Raw genomic sequence first — 27,386 nt, 5'->3', positions numbered from 1 at the left:
TCCCACTAGTGCTTGATGCCCAGATAGAGGACATGGTAATTTCTGACTACACCCCCCTCTCTCTGACAAATACCCCCCAGGTAGCGATTTTGTGTGGCGCTCCCTGCTACACTATATAGAGATGACTCCTTTGCGCAGCTTTTTCAGGGATAGTGGTTAGAATACACGACTCATATCGTTGAACACAGAGATAATCCAAAATTATTTTGGGAGGCTGCAAAAACTGTTCTACGGGGGCACAAAATTTCACATGTAGCAGGTAAGAAGAGGGAGTTAGCACTTAAATACACTCAGGCTAGTGAAGCCCTTCAACAAGCATATACTACATTTCTGGTAAACCCCTCTCCACAAGCTAAATAATTATGGATAGCGGCTAAAGGAGTTTTTGACGATTGGTTGGAGAGACGAGAACAGTACTACTACATGGAGTTCCTAGCACTTCTCCACAGATTTGGAAGCAAATCGGGTCGCCTTTTGGCTAATCTAGCTAAGGGCCAACGCCCCTCACCAAAAATCTCCTCCATACGAACAGCACATGGTAAACTACTTACCAATCCACGTCACATAGTCGACTACTAGTGTTGCTCGCGAATATTCGCAATTCGAATATTATTCGCGAATATCGCATATTCGCGAATTCGCGAATTTCGCGAATATAGCGCTATATATTCGTAATTACGAATATTCGTTTTTTTTTGTTTTTTTTTTGTTTTTTTTCACAGTACACATCACAGTGATCATCCCTCTCTGCTTCCAGCTTGTGTGGTGTAAAGAAGGCTGTAATACTACTGTGTGAGACTGGCGTGCGAGAATTCGCATATGCGAAAATTAGCATATGCTAATGTTCGCATATGCGAATGTATGCATGTGCTAATTTTGTATATGTCAATATTCACATATGTTAATTTTCGCATACGCGAATATTCGCATATGCGAAAATAAAACGAGACTATAACGAATATGCGAATATTCGCGAATATATGACGAATATTCGTCCATATATTCGCGAATATTCGCGAATTCGAATATGGCCTATGCCGCTCAACACTATCGACTACATGGGAAAACACTATACGGACTGTCAGGCAGAGTCCCCGATGTCCCCAGGGCTCTCCTGCAGCAAACCCCATTGTATATATACAGTATGTTGTACATTATAAGTGTAGTTGTCACGATGCCGGCTGGCAGGTAGTGGATCCTCTGTGCCAGAGAGGGATTGGCGTGGACCGTGCTAGTGGATCGGTTCTAAGTCACTACTGGTTTTCACCAGAGCCCGCCGCAAAGCGGGATGGTCTTGCTGCGGCGGTAGTGACCAGGTCGTATCCACTAGCAACGGCTCAACCTCTCTGACTGCTGAAGATAGGCGCGGTACAAGGGAGTAGACAGAAGCAAGGTCGGACGTAGCAGAAGGTCGGGGCAGGCAGCAAGGATCGTTGTCGGGGGCAACGGCAGGAGGTCTGGAACACAGGCTAGGAACACACAAGGAAACGCTTTCACTGGCACAATGGCAACAAGATCCGGCGAGGGAGTGAAGGGGAAGTGAGGTATAAATAGGGAGTGCACAGGTGAACACACTAATTGGAACCACTGCGCCAATCAGCGGCGCAGTGGCCCTTTAAATCGCAGAGACCCGGCGCGCGCGCGCCCTAGGGAGCGGGGCCGCGCGCGCCGGGACAGGACAGACGGAGAGCGAGTCAGGTACGGGAGCCGGGATGCGCATCGCGAGCGGGCGATACCCGCATCGCGAATCGCATCCCGGCTGGAGACGGTATCGCAGCGCACCGGGTCAGTGGAGCTGTCCGGAGCGCTGCGGTAGCGAGAGAGAAGCGAGCGCTTCGGGGAGGAGCGGGGACCCGGAGCGCTCGGCGTAACAGTAGTATTGCTTTAAGTCTTTGTATCTCATGATTGTTACCCAGAGAGCCTCCAGTGACCAGGTGACCCACCAAGTGAGCTATGGGCTCCTTGCACAGCCCCCTATATAACCAGGGGAGGAGCTGCAATCGCTTTCTTGAGGTCCTGCTGAGGTCCAGTGCAGTCAAGTGTTCCAGTGTCTGTGTCCAGAACATTGGAGGCCTCAAGCCTCAAGTCCTGCAGCCACAAGTCTGTCATCAGTAAGTCAAGTTATCTTACTATCAGTCACCATCTCTGTCAAGTCCATCTGTAGTCACCGTGGCCTGCACTAAAGTCAGTCTAACTACTGAACGTCCCAGCAAGCCTGCGAGGTCCCCCTGTGTCACTGGTCAGCTCCCTGGGATATTGGCTGTACTGCAAAGACTATATCACCTGTCTTGCCTCAGTAAAGCTGCCGTTATTCTTAATCTGGCGTTGGTGTCTTCATTGCCCCTGCCTAACCCAGGATCAGCTATATTACCTCCGGGTGGTTAAGGCTAAACCACGCCCTGGCGTCACGACAAGAAGGGGTTAATACCATCTGCCCCTTGGGCCATAACATCTGCCCTGCATCTACCCTGCACACCCTGACACCACAACTCTTTTGGCATCACAAACAGGATAGGGGTGTGTGCCATTTACCACAAGTCCTCCTCCCTAGTCTGAACTGTGTCTGTCTGTAATAGTTGCATGTTGATGCGACAGAATTTGTGCCAGAAAAAGCGTACGGGACTTTGTCTTAAAATGTGTTTTAACCGAGGCGCTGGTGAAATAGTGGGGGAGGTGAAGAAAAGTTTGCTGCCTGTTATTGGAAAAACTGCTAGAGTCGCAAAAACAATGTGTAAAATCTGTACTGAAGCAATGTTATGTACAAAGGTGTCTGCCGCCATACCTGAAAGTGTTAAGGAGGCACCGGAGAAGTGCGTGAAAATGTCCCGCGCTGGTCAACGTCCCGCCCCTGGGTGTGGAAGTCATGTTGCTGTGTCCATGCCGAAGTGGAACTGTGAAGATCCGCCTCCTGTTGCCGGGGGGACCAGAAGTCAGTGCTGCACTGATGACATCCTTCCAGCCTGTGGCCATTTTACTGCAGCCCGTTGTAGAAGGGTCCAAAACAGGAAGCCCCCTGGGTGCAGCCATGTTGGAGGTTCCGGTGGCTGCGTCCAGTTCTGCTGTTTCTGAGCCAGTACCAGCTGCAGCGCAGACTCTGCCTGTGCCAACGATCATTGCTAGCAAGCCCTCAGTGCTGGTAGCGAGCTGTATTAACTCCCTAATGCCCAGACGTGTCACTGGGTACTTGCCACATAGTGGGGGAGCGCTACCCAGAGTGTTCCAGTCAGTCAAGACTCAGCCACTGCAGTACATCACCAAGCCTCTTAAAGAGACAGCGCACTCAAATCATCTTAAAGAGACAGTGCACTCAAATCATCTTAAAGGGACATAGACCCGGAAAGGGGAACGCCAGGATCATCTGATGCATCATCACCAGTGAGGTTGTACTCTCACCACCGGACCTGGAGGTCCTGGGCCAAAATACCCACAGAAGAGTCGGAAGTGAGTACCCTGGCTGAGGCCGCTTTTTCTACACCTCCTTCCACCCCTAGCCCAGAGCAAACCCCCCACAGGCCCAGAAGTCTGTCGAGTCCACTTCATACCCGCAGTCACCATCCTTGCCTAAATAGTTACTTGGCGATGAACCAAGTCTGATCCAGTACATCAGGGAGCACCTTCTGCCCCTGCACCTACAAAAGTCATCTGAGAGTGTGCCCAGGCCTACTCCTAGGAGCGAGGAGGTTTGGCCTAGTCAGCGGGCACCAACGAAAGTGCCTCGGCCTACTCCAGCTGTTGCGGAGGTTTGGCCGGCCCAACAGGCACCAATTGTTCATCCCCCCAAGCTGCTGCGGTACTAGTGGTGATCACTGTGAGTCCGACCATCACAGAGTCCCGTTTGTCCCCCGTCTCGTGGAACACCCATGTCAACCCCATGGAGGGGGCCCAGTCTCGAGGTCCTAGGTTTATGTCACAACCTAGGAAACAAACCGACCGGCGAGGCTGGGATGAGGAGATGCCCATGTGAGGAGCATTTCCTGTGTGTACAGTAACTTACCCCTCCGGTCGTCAAAACTGACTAACTTTTGTGTCCAAAAACACTTTTATTATTTCAGGTTTGCCAGCAATGTTCAAGTATAGAGCCTGACAAACTTATCAAGACCATTTTGTTGTAACCGATCTCGTAAGTGTTGTGCCTGGCTCCTAGCCGAGATTTCTTGCTAAATGAACTCTATAATGTATCTGGACTGCTGAGCGATACATGGACATCTGTGTACATATTGTCATAGTAATATATTTTTGCTCACTATTTTGCACATGTGAATATTTGTGTTCCTGTACTATAATTGTTATAGTATAATGTAATAAAATGTATGTAACCAGACATACCGGCCGTGAGCGCATCTTCCCCCGTGTGTCAGCTCCCTGCGGGGCTGGGATTCGCATCGCGGGACGCGCCCGCATGCGAGTCCCAGCCCGTCACTCACCTCCGTCCCCGACCTCTGAAATTTAAAGGGCCAGTGCGCCCGTAATTACTGTTTGCACCTGTACCTTTGTTATAAGTTTGTGCTCCTCACTAGTACCCCTGCCAGGTCTTTGTTTGCCTTGCGCCTTAGAGAGAGCAGTCCTTGTAATTCTTTGCCATGTACCAGACCTTTGTATTCCGTGACCCGACCATGTTTCTAGCCGCCAGCCTATTGAACTTCTGCTACCCTACTGACTACGCTCCTGTGCCGCCTGCCCTGACCTCTAGCCTGCCTGACTACGTCCTGCTTATTCCTTTGGTACCACGCTTCACCTGGCACGGTCTGCGTCATCTGCCACACAGGTCCAGCGGATCCACTACATCACCTGTTCCAGACTACCGTGGTATTACGGATCTACTACTCCCTGGGTACCTGCGGTCTGCGGTCTTACAATGTATATAACTTGTGTACATAAGAATTAAGGTGTACAGTGTTTCTTGGTATCTGGCGATTTTTCTAGGAGGTATCCTGACCCAGTCAGGAGAGACGTCACTACTTCCTCACCACCATTACCACCTACAGGGAAGGGTACTACAAAGATTAAGTATCAAGTAACCATTAGTATCACACAGTCACTGAGTACATATATAGATTCATGTAAACATATCCCTCATATCACAATAAGGCTGTAGCACTAACCATATAACAGTCCACACAAATGTCTCTATCAATTGTCATATGTCTAATGTATTTTCTCTTGTGTCCACATGCTCAGGATACTTTCCTGGCCAGAAGGTATTTCTGTAATCTGCTACGTACGTACCTAAAGTAAAGGTAACAAGTGTCAAGTGTTATCTAGTAATGTGTAGTCTAATTTATCTCCATAGTGTTCTGGGGAGAAGTGTGATATGCCAAGGAACCCCAGTAGCCAAGGCATTGGGAAGAAAGCCTCAGGCAACCCAATCCGCCACTATTTTGTGTTGTTGTTGTCATATGCATAGTCATAGTCAAGTGATATGTTAATAAGTCATGTTCCTAAAATAGTCATAAGTCATTCTCTAGTAGTCCTAAAGTTACTAAGTTTTCATAAGTCTTCAGACAAGGTATGGACATTTATACAAGCACTATTTTCATCATTGTCTTCTCTACAGCCTGGATATGGACGTTAAGTGTAATGCCCCAGGACCTTGGGCCATAACATCTGCCCTGCATCTATCCTGCACCTCACACACCGACACCACATATACATTCCATGAAGCTCATTGGGGTCTGCCTACATTTCAGTTTTCGGACTCTAGACAGGGTTCCATATTGCCATATTGTTATTTTGCCCTGCTCATCATACAATGTTCTGTATTTGCATTTTTGTCGACAGTTAATGTGTACCTTTATCTACCGTATTTATCGGCGTATAACACGCATTTTTTAGGCAAAAATTTTAAGCCTAAAGTCTATCTGTATGTTATACGCCGATAAGCCGCTGCAGTTCAATGATTTAAAGCGGGCGCTTTAAATCAATTAACTGCAGCGGCTTTTGCAGGTGCAGAGACCTGCCATCGCTGCCCGATTCTCTGCCCCTGCCTGTCCTGGGGTCCAGAGACAACCGGCGCCGCTGGCCCATTGCCTCCCCCATCCCTGGTTTTTCTGACCCCGCACAAGCCCCCAGGAAAGGCAGGGGGAGAGAGGCCGTCGCTGCCCGCTTCTCTCCCCCTGCCTTTCCTGGGGCCTAGAGCCCTGCTGCCGCCGCTTCTCTCCCCCTGGCTATCGGCGCCTCTGCCCCTTCTCTCCCCCTGGCTATCGGCGCCGCTGCCCCATTGCCGGCGCCGCTGCCCCATTGCCTCCCCCATCCCCGGTTTTATAATTACCTGTTGCCGGGGTCAGGTCCACGCTGATTCTGGCTCCAGTGTGGCGTCCCCTGCGTCGTTGCAATGCGCTGCCGGCGCAATGACGAGTGACGTCACGTTGAAGACGTCACTCGTCATTGCGCCTTGCAGCGCATAGCAACGACACAGGGGACGCCACACCGGAGCCAGAAGCAGTGCGGACCCGACCCCGGCAACAGGTAATTATAAAACCGGGCATGGGGGAGGCACTGGGGCAGCGGTGCCAATAGCCAGGGGGAGAGAAGGGACAGCGAGGCCAATAGCCAGGGGGAGAGAAGTGGCGGCAGCATGGCTCTAGACCCCAGGAAAGGTAGGGGGAGAGAAGCGGGCAGCGACGGCCTCTCTCCCCCTGCCTTTCCTGGGGGCTTCTGCGGGGTCAGAAACAGTGTATCGGGGTATACAAGTGCACACACACGCACCCTCATTTTACCAAGGATATTTGGGGAAAATTTTTTTTTACCCAAATATCCTTGGTAAAATGAGGGTGCGTGTTATAGGCCGGTGAGTGGTATACCCGGATAAATACGGTATATTTTGAAATAATAAAAACTGTTTATTTAAAAAATTAATAAATAAAGGCAGGGGGTGGTTTATCATGATGGGGCAGTGAACTGGAAGGATTATAAAATTTAACAAGATCATGAGAAGTACTCTTTAAACATAACACAGCATAGTGTGTGTGCTCAAATTGCCGGGCTTAGTGCCGACCGATGTGACTGCTTAGTTGATTACTAGTATCACGCTTACCTCCACAGATCTGTCCATTAGATCGGTCACAGCTGAAATTGTCACATTCGCAGTATTTGCCAGAATACACCTCATTGGGGTTGTCCCTCTTCCTACACACACATTGCCCGCAGATACATTCACCATTGTTGCTGCAAATCTTAGAGTAGTTCTCCTTCCGGCACTGATCATCCATATCTTCATTGCTGACCTGCTTGGTGCTGCACTCGCATTGTTTTCCTATACGACCATCATTACACCTGCACAGAAAACAGATTTGCAATGTGAGGAGAGAATGCACAAATGGTAAATATGTGGTTGCCCAGTACAGGGGGTGTTACCCCGTTCCCTTCCAGCCCTGTCAGGCAGCCTCCTGCAATGTCCCCTGGGCACCATCCCCCCCCCCCCCCCCCCCCGCATCTGTTTATTGTATTTGTCCATAATCCCTGTGTTATATATGTAAGAGTGTTATACCTTTAAGACTGTTTACTATGTGATTTGTCATGCGATTGTTACCCAGGAGGTATCCATGACCAGGTGACTTAAAAGTGACCAATGGGATCCCACCAGAGTCTCCCCCATATAAGCCCTGGGTGTAGCCTCTTCACGCTCTTAGTCTTTGCTAAGGTCCAGTCAAGTCGTGCCTAAGTGTGTGTCCAGTATCATAGGAGGCCTCAAGTCCAGTCTGCAGCCACAAGCTACAAACCTGCAAGTAAGCCACCGTCACAGTCTTGTCAGTCACAACTCAGTCAAGTCAAAGTGGCCTGCACTAAATTGTTCACCTCTACTAAAAGTCCCAGCAAGCCCTTAAGGTCTCTGAGTCACTGGCATTGCCCATTCTTCAGGCGGAAATACTCACAGGACCAGGGACGTGCACACATAGGAGTGAAAGGGGGCTGGAGCCCCTGCCCTTTTCCTCACCTGCCCCTCTAGTGCCCTCACAAAAGGAGCTGCAGACTCAGGGTGACAGGTGAAGTAACAAGGATCCATTGCTGGGGAGATTTGTATGTGGTTTAATGGAGTGTGCTGTGCCCTCCCTGAAGCAAGGGGGCGCCACTCACCCTGTCATTATCTGCCATTTCTCTGCTTCTCTCCACACTGACGAGACAGGAGCAGAGGAGGCAGAGAGAAGCCCCGCCCACAGCATGTCCGGCCACAAACTTCAGTCTATGCTGTCCTTACTGTAAGTAACTGTAAATATATGTGAGTGATTGTATGTCAGTGTGTGTGTATGTATATATGTGAATGATTGTATGTCAGTGTGTGTGTGTGTATGTATATATATATATATATATATATATATATGTGTGTGTGTGTGTGTGTGTGTGTGTGTGTATGTATATATGTGTGTGTGTATCTCTATGTATGTGCCTGTGCAGAGAGGGATGGCTGGGGCCTTAGTGACTGTGACTGTGCATATATTGAGTGACTGTATGTCAGTGTGAGGTGTATATATGTGTGTCTATCTCTATGTATGTGCCTATATATATGAGCAAGTGAATCTATGTATGTGTTTATGTATGGATGTTTGTATGTGTGTGTGTGTGTATATATATATATATATATATATATATATATATATATGAGCAAGTGAATCTATGTGTGTGTATGTATGTGTGTGTATGTATATATATATGAGCAAGTGAATCTATGTATGTGTGTATGTATGTGTGAATGTATGTATGTATGTGTGTATATCTATCTATCTATCTATCTATATATATATGAGCAAGTGAATCTATGTATGTGTGTATGTATGTATGTATGTATGTGTGTATATATATATATATATATATATATATATATATATATGAGCAAGTGAATCTATGTATGTGTGTATATATCTGTGAGTGATTGTATGTGTGTACCTGTATGTATGATGTGCTTATTGGCTATATCTTTTAGTATATATTCCATGTTATATGTGTGTCTGTGTATTTATGTTTCTTAATGTATATTTGTACCTGTATGTATGTGTCAGTGTCTCTTTGTATGTGTGTATATGACCTATGTACTGTATGTGTCTTTATGTTATGTGCTTGTATTTATTGTATGAAGCACATTATTAGGGAATTTTTGGAGGAATGTAAGGACAGTATATAGGGAATTTATGGAAGCACAGTATATATTTCATTATATTGGAACATTATATTTTTATGTATGCTGGCACTGTGTATAGATCCTTACACGTGCGTATTTTCTGCTGCAGATTTTGCTGCTGCAGATTTTGCTTCCCATTGACAATGGGAAGAGAAATCTGCTAAAGTAAATCTGCAGCAGATCTGCAGCAGAAAATACGCAGGTGTGAACGCACCCTTAGTGGTGGCACAGTATAGTTAAATAATAGTGGCACAGTATATAGTTCATTAATGGTGGCACAGTATATAGTTCATTAATGGTGGCACAGTGTATAGTTCATTAATGGTGGCAAAGTATATAGGGAATTAATAGATGAATGGTGGCACAGTATATAGGGAATTAATAGATGAATGGTGGCACAGTATATAGGGAATTAATAGATGAATGGTGGCACAGTATATAGGGAATTAGTAGATGAATGGTGGCACAGTATATAGGGAATTAATAGATGAATGGTGGCACAGTATATAGGGAATTAATAGATGAATGGTGGCACAGTATATAGGGAATTAATAGATGAATGGTGGCATGGTATATAGGGAATTAATAGATGAATGGTGGCATGGTATATAGTTCATGAAGGGGGGTACGGTATATAGGGAATTAATAGATGAATGGTGGCACAGTATATAGTTCATTAATGGTGGCACAGTATATAGGGAATTAAGGGGGGTACGGTATATAATTAAAGGGAAACTGACAGGCTGTTTACTCGCACTAAACCCAATACACTAGGTTGCAGTGCATGTATACAAAAATTGGTCTACCCATTTTCTAGGTATTGCCCCACATTGCTAGTATGCGAAGTCAGTCTTTTGCACAATGGAGGCGGAGCTTCCCTTCCTCCATCCTGTATGCTGTGCTATGCCTGGCCGTCTTTATATATTTATAATTGTTTTTTTTGCCAACTCTAGTATATTGTAGACTGTAAGTATATATTAGTGTGGTGTCCATCTCTTCAGTGTAAGAACCAGGGCTGTGTGGAGATTCCTGCATAAGGTGGGTGATGGGTGCTGGGTGATTGGGGATGGGTGCTGGGTGATTGGTGCTGGGTGATTGGTGCTGGGTGATTGGTGATGGGTGATTGGTGCTGGGTGATTGGTGCTGGGTGATTGGGGATGGGTGATTGGTGATTGGTGCTGGGTGATTGGTGCTGCGTGATTGGTGCTGGTGATTGGTGCTGGTGATTGGTGATGGGTGATTGGTGCTGGGTGATTGGGGATGGGTGCTTGGTGATTGGCGATGGGTGCTGGGTGATTGGGGATGGGTGATGGGTGCTGGGTGATTGAGGATGGGTGATTGGGGATGGGTGCTGGGTGATTGGGGATGTATGATTGGTGCTGGGTGATTGGGGATGGGTGCTGGGTGATTGGGGATGGGTGATGGGTGCTGGGTGATTGGGGATGGGTGCTGGGTGCTGGGTGATTGGTGATGGGTTCTGTCATATAGAGGTCAGACCGGGGCATATAGGGGGAGATTTATTAAAACCTTTGCAGAGGAAAAGCCCTCAGAAAAACGATCTGATTGGTTGCTATGGGCGACTGCACCGCTCTTTCTCTGCACAGGTTTTGTATAAATCTCCTTTAAATAAAGTATATTATAGGGCAGCTGTCACATGTTTTCTGTAAATAAGACTGACAGCACAGCCAAAGTGTATATACACATGGCGGACCTTCATAGAAACTGTTCTTGACCCCATTTTACAAAAACACCAACTTTTATGGGGGATAGGAATGTCGAGGAGGCCTGGCAGGAGTCCACTGTGTCCCTGGGCCGCCGCACATCTGCCCATTAAGTCTGGCAAACATTTTTTAAATTATGAAAAGTGCCCTCTTTTTTTACTTGAGCCCCTGCCCTTCAAAATATCTGTGCACGTCCCTGCACAGGACACATTGCAGTCTATTGGAGACTGCAGTGTCCACGTGGTCCTAGCGCCGACAGATTCAGTCTGCCCGGAGATTCCGTAGTGTGAATCTAGCCTAAGCAGGACTAGCCTACTGGGATACCGGGAATTTTTTCCAGTGGGCCGCCGGCCCTGGGGCCGCTTTGCAAGGCCGGATTAACGTAGGGGCTCCAGGTCCCTTCATGAAAATCGGCCCAGCGGGCTGCACAGGCGGCCCGCATAGACCGCCCACGATAAATATCTTAACAGAAAAAGAGGGCCGGCCCTGCACTGTCCCAGGCCGGCCCTGCTTCTTACTTACAGCCCTGGGTGGTCAGTGTGGCTGCCTGGGAGAGGAGCTTTGAACTCGGGCGTGGCGCGTTGCTGCGCTTAGATGTGAGGTCACGTCACCGTGGGGGTGATGTGACCTCACGTCTAAGCGCAGCAGCGCGCCACGCCGGAGTTCACTGTGCCACAGATCAGTGCGCCCGCCGCCCTGCTCTCTCTCTCGTACAGGCCCTGCTTGTCCTCAGGTACAGAGCCCTGCTTGTCCTCAGTGTAAAGAGTCCTGCATGTCCTCAGTGTACAGAGCACTGCTTGTCCTCAGTGTACAGAGCACTGCTTGTCCTCAGTGTACAGAGCCCTGCTTGTCCTCAGTGTACAGAGCCCTGCTTGTCCTCAGTGTACAGAGCCCTGCTTGTCCTCAGTGTACAGAGCCCTGATTGTCCTCAGTGTATAGAGCCCTGCTTGTCCTCAGTGTATAGAGCTCTGATTGTCCTCAGTGCACAGAGCCCTGCTTGTCCTCAGTGTACAGAGCCCTGCTTGTCCTCAGGTACAGAGCCCTGCTTGTCCTCAGTGTACAGAGCCCTGATTTACTCAGTGCACAGAGCCCTGCTTGTCCTCAGTGTACAGAGCCCTGCTTGTCCTCAGCGTACAGAGCCCTGCTTGTCCTCAGTGTACAGAGCCCTGCTTGTCCTCAGTGTACAGAGCCCTGCTTGTCCTCAGTGTACAGAGCCCTGCTTGTCCTCAGTGTAGAGAGCCCTGCTTGTCTTAAGGTACAGAGCCCTGCTTGTCCTCAGTGTACAGAGCCTTGCTTGTCCTCAGTGTACAGAGCCCTGCTTGTCCTCAGTGCACAAAGCCCTGCTTGTCTTCAGGTACAGAGCCCTGATTGTCCTCAGTGAACAGAGCCCTGCTTGTCCTCAGGTACAGAGCCCTGCTTGTCCTCAGTGTACAAGCCCTGCTTGTCCTCAGTGTACAGAGCCCTGCTTTTCCTCAGGTACAGAGCCCTGCTTGTCCTCAGTGTACAGAGCCCTGCTTGTCCTCAGTGTACAGAGCCCCGCTTGTCCTCAGTGTACAGAGCCCCGCTTGTCCTCAGTGTACAGAGCCCCGCTTGTCCTCAGTGTACAGAGCCCCGCTTGTCCTCAGTGTACAGAGCCCTTCTTGTCCTCAGTGACTGCACCTAATGTGGGGAACTATACTGCACCCAATGTGGGGGAACTATACTGCACCTAATGTGGGGAACTGTACTGCACCTAATGAGGGGAACTATACTACAGCTAATGTAGGGAACTATACTGCACCTACTGTGGGGGAACTATACTGCACCTAATGTGGGAGAACTGTACTGCACCTAATGTGGGGGAACTATACTGCACCTAATGTGGGGGAACTGTACTGCACCTAATGTGGGGGAACTGTACTGCACCTAATGTGGGGGAACTATACTGCACCTAATGTGGGGGAACTATACTGCACCTAATGTGGGGGAACTATACTGCACCTAATGTGGGGGAACTATACTGCACCTAATGTGGGGGAACTATACTGACAACCTAATGTGGGGGAACTATACTGCACCTAATGTGGGGGGAAGTATACTGCACCTAATGTGGGGAACTATACTGCACCTAATGTGGAGGAACTATACTGCACCTAATGTGGGGAACTATACTGCACCTAATGTGGGTGACTATACTGCACCTAATGTGGGGAACTATATTGCACCTAATGTGGGGAACTATACTGCACCTAATGTGGGGGAACTATACTGCACCTAATGTGGGGGAACTATACTGCACCTAATGCTCTTGCTCTTTATATATTTTTATATATTGCTCTTTGTATGTTAAATAAGGCACTCTTCAAATATGCTTTAAAATGCATGATTTTACCTTTTATGATCAAGAAAATGACGACGTGCTGGTATAATGACGCAACACAATAGGGCTGGTATGTCATTTTTTCCAGGGCTGGTTTTCACGCCCAGTCCGGCCCTGAGCCTAAGAGTAGTGAAATTCGCAGTGAAACTACACAATAGAATGAGCATGCTGCGGGTTTGAAAATCCTCATATTTCCATGCAGGCAAATATCTGCAGCATAAGGATGCTGGGAGAGATTTATCAAAACCTGTCCAGAGGAAAAGTTGCCCAGTTGCCCATAGCAACCAATCAGATCACTACTTTCATTTTTCAGAGGCCTTGTTAAAAATGAAAGAGGCAATTTTATTGGTTGCTATTGGCAACTGAGCAACTTTTCTTTTGGACAGGTTCTGATAAATGTCCCCGCTATCTGTAAAGTATCATCCACTTTCCTAGGACTGTAGCCTGCTGCTAACTTTACTACACGTCCATATGTATGTTACCACATTTTTTATATTAAAGGGGGTGTCCAGCAGGGGGTCTGATATTTGTGGTGGCCCAGTATAGGAGTTGCACCCCTGTACCATTGCTGCCCTGTCAGGCAGACTCCATTATGTGACCCCCGGGCCTCTCCTTCACCTATGTGCCCTGAATAGTTAAACCATGTATATGTTATCCAATGCAATGTACATAATTTGTTCAATACCTTTAAGTAATGTTGCTATGTATTGTAACCAGGGAAGGTACCAGTAACAATGTGACCTACAGGGTGACCTATGGGACTCCTCCAGAGTCTCTTCCATATAAGCCATCCCAGCATGCCCTGTGGTCTCTGAAGTCACTGGTCACCTCCTTGGGCTTAGCCAAGCTGCATAGACTGTTACACCTGTCTGACTCAGTAAGGCTGGGTTCACACCGCGTTTTGTTAAATACGGCTCCCGTATACGGTTGGGAGGAGAGGGGCGGGGCTTAATCGCGGCACCCGCACTCAGCCGTATTCGGGAACCGTATTTAATGTATGTCTATGAGCCGACCGGAGTGAACCGCAGCCTCCGGTCGGCTTCGTTTTCGGCCATATGCGGTTTCCCGACCGCAGGCAAAAACGTGGTCGACTGCGTTTTTGTCTGCGGTCTGGAAACCGCATACGGACGAAAACGAAGCCGACCGGAGGCTGCGGTTCACTCCGGTCGGCTCATAGACATACATTAAATACGGTTCCTGAATACGGCAGAGTGCGGGCGCCGCGATTAAGCCCCGCCCCCCCTCCTCCCAACCGTATACGGGAGCTGTATTTAACAAAACGTGGTGGGAACCCAGCCTAAAGCTGCCGTTGTTCTGTAACTTGGTGTTGGAGTCATTATTTGCCCCTGTGCCTAGCCCAGAATCCAGCGGTATACCTTCGGGTGGTGAAGAGGATAAACCACGCCCTGGCATCACGAACACAAGGGGTTATTGCCATCTGCCCCTAGGGTAATTCCATCTGCCCTCATCACACCCATACCACATATTTTTTGCTGGGCAACCCATTTAAAAACAATATAGGAGGCAGGAGAAAGCTACCAGAACATGTGATTCCATGGTTTGCCAAGTCCAAAATAGAAGGTCAAAGCACAGTCCATGGTCCAAATATTTGCATCCTAGACTGCACTGGCCCTTCTATTTATAACTAACATGAACACAATGACTCAGATTTGTCAAGCTGTGTGAGAGAAACAATGGAGTGATTTTCCCACAGCAACCAATCACAGCTCAACTTTCACTTTACCAGAGCTCGTTAGCTGAGCTGTGATTGGTCGCTGTGTGAAATTCACTCCATTTTTTCTCTCACACAGTTTGATTAATCTGGGCCAATGACATGACTATACCTGCATGCTCCACATTCAAAAGTTCCATCTCCAAAGTGGCATTCTGGTCTGTCGGGTGTGCCAGACTGTTGGCAGTCACATTCACAGATAAATTTCAGAAGGATCTCTACTTCTTCGGTAAAACCCAAAGGCTTGAGTTTAATAGATTCAGTCTGGTCTTTCTTGGGGCACTTGTGAGCGGTTACACTGATCTCAAACTCAACCTACAACATAAATCACTGGTTAGCAAGAAAATTATTTCAGTTCATAAAGCTTTAAAGGGGTACTCCGCTGCTCAGCGTTTGGAACAAACTGTTCCGAACGCTGGAGCCGGCGCTGGGAGCTTGTGACATCATAACCCCGTCCCTCATGATGTCACGCCCCACCCCCTCAATGCAAGTCTATGGGAGGGGGTGTGACAGTTTGTTCCAAATGCTGAGCAGCGGAGTACCCCTTTAAAGGTTGGATTCACATACGGTAGTCATTTTCTTCAGTAGCATTTAAAGGGTTTATCAAGGTTTATAAAATCATAGCTGTTTTCTCGCAAACAAATTGTGCCTTTAGGTTGTGCGCGGTATTACAACTCTGCCCCATTCATTTCAATCGAACTGAGCTGCAATACTGTGCACAAACTGAGGACAAGAGTGGCGCTGTTTCTGGGGCAAAGAAGCTATCTCTAATCCTGGATAACCCTTTTAAGTGTTACATGTGGACTTTGCTGCAGACTTCAATCCTGCTATAATAAAACTAATGAAATATCTGGGTAAAAATTCTGCAGAAGAATGAGAATTGTATTGGCCTGAATATTCACACCAGGCTCGTGGTTCCATGTGGAAAAAGTCTGTAGAGTGAGACAGAAGAGAAGAGAACCACTCGGTGCTTTTATCTGAGGCGGATTTTACCTGCATTATTATTGCAGGTGAAGTCAGCAGCAAATCTGTCCTGTGTGAATTCACACTTATGGTACAATAAACATTAAGAAAAGGTAAAAAGATCCTCCACATTAACCCTTACCTGATCTCCCAGTGAGATGTTGGAGCATTTCCTTCCATTCTCTCCTGTACCAACTACTCCGTTCTTGCAGAATGACTTGTAGCTGATCGTGACGCCTTCTGGTAATTTGCTGTTTTCCAAAATTAGTTCTGAAGACAGAGACTGGAAAAATAAAATATAATATATGACCGATTGCTTAGAATTCACCTGACACCAGCTGGATGGAGCTACGAAATATACTCACATTATAGGAGTCAATGATCAACTGAATTACATTGCTGGAGTTTGAGGACAGAGTCCCTACGGCTGATTTGGCTATCAGGTTCTTCAATTCCTATAAAATTGACAGCAGAAGAGATGTCGTATTAACCCCCGGTAGTCTGGATTATTTATCTACTGAAAAGGCTTGAAGATCACGCAGATACTGTACCTTGTAAACTGGCTGGAAATCCTCAGTGACGGCAAAGATAGTCTGGATGTTATTTTCACTAAGTTTCTGTACTATATGAGCAATGGATGGATAGTCCTGTGAGGGAGATACGGAGAAAGAAATAGGAGTTAAACATGACATCGATGTCATCAAATTACAACATGTTTAGCAAGGCATATGTGACATCTCATCGACAAAAACTGTGTAAGAGATCTGTTGGTTTCTGCACATTTACACACCAAATGCAAAAAGCAGAAGTCTCTAACCTGTGGCTCTTTAGTAACAGTCACAGGTTGGAGAACTTAAAAAAATTTAAGCACACCTAAAAAAAAAACTATAAGCATTACAAAAACCACAACTAATACGAAAACTAAACCCAATCAAAAAAGAAAAAAAAAAAAACAAAACACCCCCACCCCCACACACACACACACACCAAAACAACTAAAACACATTCACAGGCATGTTACTGTACTTTATTGTCTATTTTTTGGTGCATACCAGACAAGGAAAATCTATAACTAATTTTCCCCCTTTTAAACCAACATGTGGCACAGGGAGGAAAGCTAAGGATCAAATTAAAGTGTACCGGTCGTTAACAAAAACCTTTTATTGTACTGTAGATACCATTACATGTACATTTGTAATATACATTGGTTAAAACATTTGTATATTTTTTGTCCCTACTACTATTGTCAGTGTGTCTCTGTGAGGAGTCCAAATACAGGAAGCTAGAATGGACAAGCAGGGCTCTGTACACTGAGGACAAGCAGGGCTCTGTAGACTGAGGACAAGCAGGGCTCTGTACACTGAGGACAAGCATGGCTCTGTACACTGAGGACAAGCATGGCTCTCTACACTGAGGACAAGCAGGGCTCTCTATACTGAGGACAACAGAGCTCTGTACACTGTGGACAAGCAGGGCTCTGTACACTGAGGACAAGCAGGGCTCTCTACACTGAGAACAAGCAGGGCTCTGTATACTGAGGACAAGCAGGGCTCTGTACACAGAGGACAAGCAGGGCTCTGTACACTGAGGACCAGCAGGGTTCTGTACATTGAGGACAAGCAGGGCTACATACACTGAGGACAAGCAGGGTTCTGTACACTGAGGAAAAACAGGGCTATGTACACTGAGGAAAAACAGGGCTATGTACACTGAGGACAAGCAGAGCTTTGTGCACTGAGGACAAGCAGGGCTCTGTGCACTGAGGACAAGCAGGGCTCTGTGCACTGAGGACAAGCAGGACTCTCTACACTGAGGACAAGCAGGGCTCTGTACACGGAGGACAAGCAGGGCTCTCTACACTGAGGACAAGCAGGGCTCTGTACACTGAGGACAAGCAGGGCTCTGTACACTGAGGACAAGCAGGGCTCAGTACACTGCGGACAAGCAGGGCTCTGTACACTGAGGACAAGCAGGGCTCTGTACACTGAGGACAAGCAGGGTTCTGTACACTTAGGACAAGCAGGGCTCTCTACACTGAGGACAAGCAGGGCTCCCTATACTGAGGACAAGCAGATCTCTGTACACTGAGGACAAGCAGGGCTCTGTACAGAGAGGACAAGCAGGGCTCTGTACACTGAGGACAAGCAGGGCTCTGTACACTGAGGACAAGCAGGGCTCTCTACACTGAGGACAAGCAGGGCTCCCTATACTGAGGACAAGCAGGTTTCTGTACACTGAGGAAAAACAGGGCTATGTACACTGAGGAAAAACAGGGCTATGTACACTGAGGACAAGCAGGGCTCTGTACACTGAGGACAAGCAGGGCTCTGTACACTGAGGACAAGCAGGGCTCTGTACACTGAGGACAAGCAGGGCTCCCTACACTGAGGACAAGCAGGGCTCCCTATACTGAGGACAAGCAGAGCTCGGTACAATGAGGACAAGTAGGGCTCTGTACACGGAGGACAAGCAGGGCTCTGTACACGGAGGACAAGCAGGGCTCTGTAAACGGAGGACAAGCAGGGTTCTGTACACTGAGGACAAGCAGGGCTCTGTACACTGAGGACAAGCAGGGCTCTCTACACTGAGGACAAGCAGGGCTCCCTATACTGAGGACAAGCAGGTTTCTGTACACTGAGGAAAAACAGGGCTATGTACACTGAGGAAAAACAGGGCTATGTACACTGAGGACAAGCAGGGCTCTGTACACTGAGGACAAGCAGGGCTCTGTACACTGAGGACAAGCAGGGCTCTCTACACTGAGGACAAGCAGGGCTCCCTATACTGAGGACAAGCAGGTTTCTGTACACTGAGGAAAAACAGGGCTATGTACACTGAGGAAAAACAGGGCTATGTACACTGAGGACAAGCAGGGCTCTGTACACTGAGGACAAGCAGGGCTCTGTACACTGAGGACAAGCAGGGCTCTGTACACTGAGGACAAGCAGGGCTCCCTACACTGAGGACAAGCAGGGCTCCCTATACTGAGGACAAGCAGAGCTCGGTACAATGAGGACAAGTAGGGCTCTGTACACGGAGGACAAGCAGGGCTCTGTACACGGAGGACAAGCAGGGCTCTGTAAACGGAGGACAAGCAGGGTTCTGTACACTGAGGACAAGCAGGGCTCTGTACATTGAGGACAAGCAGGGCTACATACACTGAGGACAAGCAGGTTTCTGTACACTGAGGAAAAACAGGGCTATGTACACTGAGGACAAGCAGGGCTCTGTACACTGAGGACAAGCAGGGCTCTGTACACTGAGGACAAGCAGGGCTCTGTACACTGAGGACAAGCAGGGCTCTCTACACTGAGGACAAGCAGGGCTCCCTATACTGAGGACAAGCAGAGCTCTGTACACTGAGGACAAGCAGGGATCTGTACACGGAGGACAAGCAGGGCTCTGTACATTGAGGACAAGCAGGGCTACATACACTGAGGACAAGCAGGTTTCTGTACACTGAGGAAAAACAGGGCTATGTACACTGAGGAAAAACAGGGCTATGTACACTGAGGACAAGCAGGGCTCTGTACACTGAGGACAAGCAGGGCTCTGTACACTGAGGACAAGCAGGGCTCTGTACACTGAGGACAAGCAGGGCTCTCTACACTGAGGACAAGCAGGGCTCCCTATACTGAGGACAAGCAGAGCTCGGTACACTGAGGACAAGCAGGGCTCTGTACACGGAGGACAAGCAGGGCTCTGTACACGGAGGACAAGCAGGGCTCTGTACACGGAGGACAAGCAGGGTTCTGTACACTGAGGACAAGCAGGGCTCTGTACACTGAGGACAAGCAGGGCTCTGTACATTGAGGACAAGCAGGGCTACATACACTGAGGACAAGCAGGTTTCTGTACACTGAGGAAAAACAGGGCTATGTACACTGAGGACAAGCAGGGCTCTGTACACTGAGGACAAGCAGGGCTCTCTACACTGAGGACAAGCAGGGCTCCCTATACTGAGGACAAGCAGAGCTCTGTACACTGAGGACAAGCAGGGATCTGTACACGGAGGACAAGCAGGGCTCTGTACACGGAGGACAAGCAGGGCTCTGTACACGGAGGACAAGCAGGGCTCTGTACACGGAGGAAAAGCAGGGCTCTGTACACTGAGGACCAGCAGGGTTCTGTACATTGAGGACAAGAGGACCAGCAGGGCTCTGTACATTGAGGACAAGCAGGGCTACATGCATTGAGGACAAGCAGGGCTACATACACTGAGGAAAAACAGGGCTATGTACACTGAGGAAAAACAGGGCTATGTACACTGAGGACAAGCAGGGCTCTGTGCATTGAGGACAAGCAGGGCTCTGTTCACTGAGGACAAGTAGGGCTCTGTACACTGAGGACAAGTAGGACTCTCTACACTGAGGACAAGCAGGGCTCTGTACACTGAGGACAAGCAGGGCTCTGTACATTGAGGACAAGCAGGGCTCTCTACACTGAGGACAAGCAGGGCTCTGTACACTGAGGACAAGCGGGGTTCTGTACACTGAGGAGAAGCAGGGCTCTGTACACTGAGGACAAGCAGGGCTCTGTACACTGAGGACAAGCAGGGTTCTGTAGACTGAGGACAAGCAGGGCTCTGTAGACTGAGGACAAGCAGGGCTCTGTAGACTGAGGACAAGCAGGGCTCTGTAGACTGAGGACAAGCAGGGCTCTGTACACTGAGGACAAGCATGGCTCTCTACACTGAGGACAAGCAGGGCTCTCTATACTGAGGACAAGCATAGCTCTGTACACTGAGGACAAGCAGGGCTCTGTACATTGAGGACAAGCAGGGCTCTCTACACTGAGGACAAGCAGGGCTCTGTACACTGAGGACAAGCAGGGTTCTGTACACTGAGGAGAAGCAGGGCTCTGTACACTGAGGACAAGCAGGGCTCTGTACACTGAGGACAAGCAGGGTTCTGTAGACTGAGGACAAGCAGGGCTCTGTAGACTGAGGACAAGCAGGGCTCTGTAGACTGAGGACAAGCAGGGCTCTGTAGACTGAGGACAAGCAGGGCTCTGTACACTGAGGACAAGCATGGCTCTCTACACTGAGGACAAGCAGGGCTCTCTATACTGAGGACAAGCATAGCTCTGTACACTGAGGACAAGCAGGGCTCTGTACACTGAGGACAAGCAGGGCTCTCTACACTGAGGACAAGCAGGGCTCTGTACACGGAGGACAAGCAGGGCTCTGTAAACGGAGGACAAGTAGGGCTCTGTACACGGAGGACAAGCAGGGCTCTGTACACTGAGTACAAGCAGGGCTCTGTAGACTGAGGACAAGCAGGGCTCTGTACACTGACGACAAGCAGAGCTCTGTACACTGAGGACAAGCAGGGATGTACACTGCGAACAAGCAGGGCTCTGTATGCTGAGGGCAAGCAGGGTTCTGTAATCTAAGGACAAGCAGGGTTCTGTAATCTGAAAACAAGCAGGGCCCTGTACACTGAGGAAAAACAGGGCTCTGTACACTGAGGACAAGCAGGGCTCTGTACACTGAGGACAAGCAGGGCTCTGTACACAGAGGACAAGCAGGGCTCTGTACACGGAGGACAAGCAGGGCTCTGTACATTGGGGACAAGCAGGGCTACATACACTGAGGACAAGCAGGGTTCTGTACACTGAGAAAAAACAGGGCTATATACACTGAGGAAAAACAGGGCTATGTACACTGAGGACAAGCAGGGCTCTGTGCACTGAGGACAAGCAGTTCTCTGTACACTGATGACAAGCAGGGCTCTGTACACTGAGGACAAGCAGGGCTCTGTACACTGAGGACAAGCAGGGCTCTGTACACTGAGGACAAGCAGGGCTCTGTACACTGAGGACAAGCAGGGTCCTGTACACTAAGGACAAGCAGAGCTCTGTACACTGAGGACAAGTAGGACTCTCTACACTGAGGACAAGCAGGACTCTGTACACTGAGGACAAGCAGGGCTCTCTACACTTAGGACAAGCATGGCTCTGTACACTGAGGACAAGCAGGGCTCTGTACACTGAGGACAAGCAGGGCTCTGTGCACTGAGGACAAGCAGGGCTCTGTACATTGAGGATAAGCAGGGCTACATACACTGAGGACAAGCAGGGTTCTGTACACTGAGGACAAGCAGGGCTCTGTACACTGAGGACAAGCAGGGCTCTGTAGACTGAGGACAAGCAGGGCTCTGTACACTGAGGACAAGCAGAGCTCTGTACACTGAGGACAAGCAGGGATGTACACTGCGAACCAGCAGGGCTCTGTATGCTGAGGGCAAGCAGGGTTCTGTAATCTGAGGACAAGCAGGGTTCTGTAATCTGAGGACAAGCAGGGCCCTGACACTGAGGAAAAACAGGGCTCTGTACACTGAGGACAAGCAGGGCTCTGTACACTGAGGACAAGCAGGGCTCTGTACACTGAGGGCACACAGGGCTCTGTACACTGAGGACAAGCAGGGCTCTGTACACTGAGGACAAGCAGGGCCCTGTACACTAAGGACAAGCAGGGCCCTGTACACTGAGGACAAGTAGGACTCTCTACACTGAGGAAAAGGAGGACTCTGTACACTGAGGACAAGCAGGGCTCTCTACACTTAGGACAAGCAGGGCTCTGTACACTGAGGACAAGCAGGGCTCTGTACACTGAGGACAAGCAGGGCTCTGTGCACTGAGGACAAGCAGGGCTCTGTACATTGAGGACAAGCAGGGCTACATACACTGAGGACAAGCAGGGTTCTGTACACTGAGAACAAGCAGGGCTCTGTACACTGAGGACAAGCAGGGCTCTGTACACTGAGGACAAGCAGGGCTCTGTACACTGAGGACAAGCAGAGCTCTGTACACTGAGGAGAAGCAGGGCTGTACACTGCGAACAAGCAGGGCTCTGTATGCTGAGGACAAGCAGGGTTCTGTAATCTGAGGACAAGCAGGGCTCTGTACAATGAGGACAAGCAGGGCTCTGTACACTGAGGACAAGCAGGGCACTGTACACTGAGGACAAGCAGGGCTATGTACACTGAGGACAAGCAGGGCTCTGTACACTGAGTACAAGCAGGACTCTGTACACTGAGGACAAGGATGGCTCTCTACACTGTGGACAAGCTGGGTTCTCTATACTGAGGACAAGCAGGGCTCTGTACACTGAGGACAAGCAGGGCTCAGTACACTGAGGACAAGCAGGACTCTGTACACTGAGGACAAGCATGGCTCTCTACACTGAGTACAAGCAGGGCTCTGTACACTGAGGACAAGCAGGGCTCTGTACACTGAAGATAAGCAGGGTTCTGCGCACTGAGGACAAGCATGGCTCTCTACTCTGAGGACAAGCAGGGCTCTTTAAACTGAGGACAAGCAGAGCTCTGTACACTGAGGACAAGCAGGGCTCAGTACACTGAGGACAAGCAGGACTCTGTACACTGAGGACAAGCATGGCTCTCTACACTGATTATAAGCAGGGCTCTGTACACTGAGGACAAGCAGGGCTCTGTACACTGAGGACAAGCAGGGCTCTGTACACTGAGGACAAGCAGGGTTCTGTAATCTGAGGACAAGCAGGGCCCTGTACAGTGAGGGAAAACAGGGCTCTGTACACTGAGGACAAGCAGGGCTCTGTACACTGAGGACAAACAGGGCTCTGTACACTGAGGACAAGCCGGGCTCTGTACACTGAGGACAAGCAGGGCTCTGTACACTGAGGACAAGCAGGACTCTGTACACTGAGGACAAGGATGGCTCTCTACACTGAGGACAAGCTGGGTTCTCTATACTGAGGACAAGCAGAGCTCTGTACACTGAGGACAAGAAGGGCCCTGCGCACTGAGGATAAGCAGGGTTCTGCGCACTGAGGACAAGCAGGGCTCTGCGCATTGAGGACAAGCAGGACTCTCTATACTGAGGACAAGCAGAGCTCTGTACACTGAGGACAAGCAGGGCTCTGTACACTGAGGACAAGCAGGGCCCTGCGCACTGAGGATAAGCAGGGCTCTGCGCACTGAAGACAAGCAGGGCTCTGCGCATTGAGGACAAGCAGGGCTCTGCGCATTGAGGACAAGCAGGGCTCTGTGCACTGAGGACAAGCAGGGCTCTGCGCATTGAGGACAAGCAGGGCTCCGTGCACTGAGGACAAGCAGTGCTCTGCGCATTGAGGACAAGCAGGGCTCTGTACACTGAGGACAAGCAGGGCCCTGAGCACTGAGGACAAGCAGGGCTCTGCACACTGAGGTCAAGCAGGGCTCTGCGCATTGAGGACAAGCAGGGCTCTGTACACTGAGGACAAGCAGGGCTCTGTGCACTGAGGACAAGCAGGGCTCTGCTCATTGAGGACAAGCAGGGCCCTGTACACTTAGGACAAGCAGGGCTCTGTCCACTGAGGACAAGCAGGACTCTCTATACTGAGGACAAGCAGGGCTCTTTAAACTGAGGACAAGCAGAGCTCTGTACACTGAGGACAAGCAGGGCTCAGTACACTGAGGACAAGCAGGACTCTGTACACTGAGGACAAGCATGGCTCTCTACACTGAGTATAAGCAGGGCTCTGTACACTGAGGACAAGCAGGGCTCTGTACACTGAGGACAAGCAGGGCTCTGTACACTGAGGACAAGCAGGGTTCTGTAATCTGAGGACAAGCAGGGCCCTGTACAGTGAGGGAAAACAGGGCTCTGTACACTGAGGACAAGCAGGGCTCTGTACACTGAGGGCAAACAGGGCTCTGTACACTGAGGACAAGCCGGGCTCTGTACACTGAGGACAAGCAAGGCTCTGTACACTGAGGACAAGCAGGACTCTGTACACTGAGGACAAGGATGGCTCTCTACACTGAGGACAAGCTGGGTTCTCTATACTGAGGACAAGCAGAGCTCTGTACACTGAGGACAAGAAGGGCCCTGCGCACTGAGGATAAGCAGGGTTCTGCGCACTGAGGACAAGCAGGGCTCTGCGCATTGAGGACAAGCAGGACTCTCTATACTGAGGACAAGCAGAGCTCTGTACACTGAGGACAAGCAGGGCTCTGTACACTGAGGACAAGCAGGGCCCTGCGCACTGAGGATAAGCAGGGCTCTGCGCACTGAAGACAAGCAGGGCTCTGCGCATTGAGGACAAGCAGGGCTCTGCGCATTGAGGACAAGCAGGGCTCTGTGCACTGAGGACAAGCAGGGCTCTGCGCATTGAGGACAAGCAGGGCTCCGTGCACTGAGGACAAGCAGTGCTCTGCGCATTGAGGACAAGCAGGGCTCTGTACACTGAGGACAAGCAGGGCCCTGAGCACTGAGGACAAGCAGGGCTCTGCACACTGAGGTCAAGCAGGGCTCTGCGCATTGAGGACAAGCAGGGCTCTGTACACTGAGGACAAGCAGGGCTCTGTGCACTGAGGACAAGCAGGGCTCTGCTCATTGAGGACAAGCAGGGCCCTGTACACTTAGGACAAGCAGGGCTCTGTCCACTGAGGACAAGCAGGACTCTCTATACTGAGGACAAGCAGAGCTCTGTGCACTGAGGACAAGCAGGGCTCTGTTCATTGAGGAAAAGCAGGGCCCTGTACACTGAGGACAAGCAGGGCTCTGTACACTGAGGACAAGCAGGGCTCTGTTCACTGAGGAAAAGCAGGGCTCTGTACACTGAGGACAAGCAGGGCTCTGTACATTGAAGTCAAGCAGTGAGGTTTTGTGACATGCTCCCAGCTCACACTGTATGATGATTGACAAGCCAGGAGCCTGCTCAGAGCCCTGCTTGTCCACCTACACTTCCTGTATTTGGACTTCTCATAGAGACACACAGGCAAAAGCTGCAGGGACAGTATTTTTTTACCCAGAAAAATACACATTTTTTTCAATCATTGTATATAACAAATACACATATAATGGTATTATCTACATTATAACAAAAGTTTTTGTTACCCACAGGTACACTTTAAGGCTGCGACTTATTTTCAAAATCGATTCGTTGGCAGAATTTTGAAAGTAACTGGATAAAAGAAAAGACAAATTTGCAGCCTGATCTGTAGTTTTTATTTGTACCAATTTGGTATAGATTGGACTTTTTCATCACTGCTTATGTGTCTAAAAAAACAAAGGATCAATAATGTTGAAAATTAATATATCCAACAATACACTGTGATGCCATTTTTTTTTTTTTTTTTGAAAATGGGGTTGAATGAATTTCATTTTTATGGGATGGCTTTATATATTAATTTTTTTTAGTCCCTAGTCCTCCTAGGGAAATTGCATAAGCAATCATTTGATTGCTTATACAATTCGATGCATTACAAATGTACTGCATGGATCCGTGAGATCTGCATTTTATCGATAGAGCCTGCCATAGGCGGACAAACCAACTAATCGATAATCAAAATTGCTGTTACGGTTTTCTTTATCGTTTATTATTCAGGTTAGTGTAATATGAACAGATCTTCGTGCAAATCACGGCAACATGCCCTGGCCCAACCGTGGATCTAACGACCAGAGCACACAGAGCGCATCACAGCGAGTACCAAAATACATCCATATTGGTCTACAGTACTGTCCTGTTCATGACAGGAAGTGTTATTGTGGAAACTTTTACAGATCATTAGACATAGTAATAGAAAAAAAGAGCTCATAATACAGACTTACATAATTGTGGCTTTTTGTGTACATATTATCCGTCATGTGACATTCCCCGTCGTTCGGCAGAACGGTTTCTTCTAGTTTTTCATCCTTACCAAAATGAAACCCAGCGTCAGTGGAGATGACCAACAAGCGGGTGACATTCCTCCAACCAATCTGTTCCTAAAATAAAAGGCCACAGCATGAGGGACACACTTTGGTGACAGGAGCATGCTGCAATTTAGCTTCTAGTACAAACTGATCTGGAAAATCATGTTGCCTATACTCAGACTCCTCCAAATGTTGGATTCATTCCAGTTTAAAGGGTAGTCCAGAGGTGATAGGGGATAAGTTTTTCACCACTGGACTACCCCTTTAAGCACCTTCTTATACATCCTTATAACAATGTGGCATATAAATTGCACATATACACAACTACTACATATACCGTAATGCTGCTGGTTGGCATACGCTGGTACCAGTGTATCGTGTGTCCTGGTTCTTACCAGCGTCAGGCTACATTTTCTATGCCATCCTTCTGCTGTATTTCCTGGTCTTCCTGCTCTGGTGTGTCTGATGCTGCTCTTTCCGCTCTGTCCACTAGGGGCCGCGCACAAGCACTGGCTGTGTTTTATAGAGCCAGTGTGCACTCCCTAATGGATCCTCCTCCTCTCCCTGCCTGGCACTCCCTATGTAAACGTCCTTTACATGTTGCCTGATGCCTCAGCAAGGTTGTTCATCCTGCTCTGCCAGGTCTCTGTAGCCTGCCTAAGTCTGAAGTCGGTCTGTCTGTCTGTCTGGACTTGCCTGTTGCATCATGCCTTGCACTCCGTACCTGCTCTGTTAATAAATGCTTTAGTCGGCTCTGCTGCATCTGACGCTATCTTTTAGTGTCAGTTTGCCCTATTTTGCCTGCCCTGCCAGCTGGCACTTGTCACGCAGTGGGTC

General features: G+C 48.9%; 1 pseudogene; it reads right to left on the bottom strand.

Annotated features, from left to right (window-relative positions):
* Positions 1 to 27,386, bottom strand: part of LOC130273135 (integrin beta-1-A-like) — a 106,836-nt pseudogene that overhangs the window by 9,897 nt on the left and 69,553 nt on the right.

This window comes from Hyla sarda, chromosome 5 (genome assembly GCF_029499605.1).
Source record: "Hyla sarda isolate aHylSar1 chromosome 5, aHylSar1.hap1, whole genome shotgun sequence".
In the NCBI taxonomy this organism is placed as follows: domain Eukaryota; kingdom Metazoa; phylum Chordata; class Amphibia; order Anura; family Hylidae; genus Hyla; species Hyla sarda.
Note: the sequence above shows the minus strand (reverse complement) of the source record. Positions and strands in the feature narration are given on the sequence as shown.